A 2,082-nucleotide genomic window follows, 5' to 3' on the forward strand; every position below is an offset into this window, starting at 1 on the left:
GCCGGGATCGGCCGACTATATCCTAAAGCTGCCATATAACTGATTGATCGGAAATGGTATAACTTTCGTGATTTTAGAGTTAGAGACTTCAAATTTGACATGGGAGCTATATTTGGCAAAACATTACGACATACCAAATTTCATTAGGATCGGCCGACTATATCCTATAGCTGCCATATAACAGAACGATCGGAAATGGTACTTGGTAGATATATCAACTTTCGTATTTTTGAAGATAGAAGGCTGGGACTTTTTTTAGATTTTTATTTTAGTTAATTGGTTTTATTATGATCTAATCATAAGGATCAGCCATACCCTTAACTGCAAGGGTATGTCAACTTCGGCTCCGCCCGAAGTTAGCTTTCCTTTCTTGTTTTATTATAATATTGTTCTATTGTACCCGTCTACCCTACACATTTTAAGCATGTCCATTAAGCTATCGCTGTTTTCTTTTTCTCCGAAGTTTTTCAGCAAAATTTCTTTGAGTTTATCCCAATTTTCGATTTTACCGTACTTGTGAATAACTGGTTGATATTCCTACACATTTATTTCGTACAAAGCCGAATAAGATTTTGCCCGTTGCATCGTCATAACCGGCGAGCATAATTGCTTCAATTTGCGAAAAAAAGTCTAGCAATTGGTTAACATCGGTGCCATCAAAGTCTTGTACATTTTTCAAGCAGTTCAAAGTTAAATTAAAGGCATTAATACTAGTAGCATCCTTACTTATGTGTTAATTACCCAGACAAGAAAAAGTTTTAATTTATGTTTTATGCTTTAGAACCATGGATTGTCAATTGTTGCTTCGCACCGATCGCCTCCCTGCAGAACTGGAGGTGTCGATTGGCCATGGGTAAGTGCTTACCTCGCCGATCACTACATGGGTACTTACTAAAGTGACCCTATAGTAAACGAACGTCGAACCACCTAGTTGATTCGATTTAGCGATTAGCCCTGGGTAAGTGCTTACCTCGTCGATAACTACATGGGTACTTACTAGATTAACCCTATAGTAATCGAACGTCGAACCACCCAGTTAATGAATATATGAATACATTAGCGCATAAGCACAAAATAACGGCAAGCATGGCTTTTGTTTTTGTTATTTTGTGGAAAGAGCATACCCAAGATTAAAGACAAAACTTCGATTATGCTTTACATCGCTGTTTGTTTGTGCGCGTCTTCGGTGCACTGCTTACAAAAACAATTGTCCAGAAAGAACAGTTTTTTTTATTTTGTGCTACTCTTTCGCTTAAACGCAGCTGTGTTTGCTGGCTGTCGAAATTTTTGCAAGCATTTGAGTTAAGAAGTACAAAGCGGATCAATCGATTATTAGGTGAGTGACTTAAAAAATAATATATGTTTGTAATATAAAATATGTTTATGTATATTTTATGTATAAATATATTTTAGCCAATGAAGTGGTCTTGGTGTGTAATGTGGATGGCGTTCAGGGGAAAAGTGACCTAACAAAAGAAAAAAATTTCTTTGGCGTTATGATCGGTGAGTATTTTAAAAGATAATTGTTTAATAATCATTATACACTTCAATCTATTAAAACTTGTTTAATCCTTTTTATTTATAGATTCAATAACTGCAGTCGGCGGTATTGGCCCAGCTGAGGAACAATTGAGAAAGGCCCTGCAGCTCCAAAAAAAGAGATTTTAAAAACTCAAGCAGCCTAAAAGTAATGAAAGAACAAACCCCGTTATATAAAAAAAATTTTAACTAAATAAAAACTGTAATTGCAATTGTACATGTTTTTTTAATTTATAATGGCAGGCCCTTCCATGGGGTTCAATGTAAGTACTTACTTCACCGACCTCTTCATGGGGTCCGATGTAAGCACTTATTTTACCGGCCGTTCCACTGGGTCCCATGTAAGCATTTATTTTACCGGCCGTTCCATGGGGTCTAATGTAAGTAGTTTCTTTAAAGACCCTAATATGATGCACTATTTCACTAGTTCGTGGGTAATCGAGGCGGTGGCGATTGACCCTATTTGCGGACATTTCATACAAAAATGGAAATTAAAAAACGCATGGCTAGACGCCACTTTGTAAGTAGTGGTGGTCTGCTGGT

The 2,082-nt window shown here is 36.8% G+C and overlaps 1 long non-coding RNA gene across 1 annotated transcript; it reads left to right on the plus strand.

Moving 5' to 3' along the window:
* The first annotated feature begins 820 nt into the window (after nucleotides 1-820).
* Nucleotides 821-1,707, plus strand: LOC138927005 (uncharacterized). The gene is made up of 3 exons (XR_011443658.1): nucleotides 821-1,336; nucleotides 1,414-1,503; nucleotides 1,586-1,707. It is a non-coding gene; the product is annotated as an uncharacterized lncRNA (long non-coding RNA).
* The last annotated feature ends 375 nt before the right edge of the window (nucleotides 1,708-2,082 follow it).

Source organism: Drosophila bipectinata, chromosome XL (genome assembly GCF_030179905.1).
Source record: "Drosophila bipectinata strain 14024-0381.07 chromosome XL, DbipHiC1v2, whole genome shotgun sequence".
In the NCBI taxonomy this organism is placed as follows: Eukaryota; Metazoa; Arthropoda; class Insecta; order Diptera; family Drosophilidae; genus Drosophila; species Drosophila bipectinata.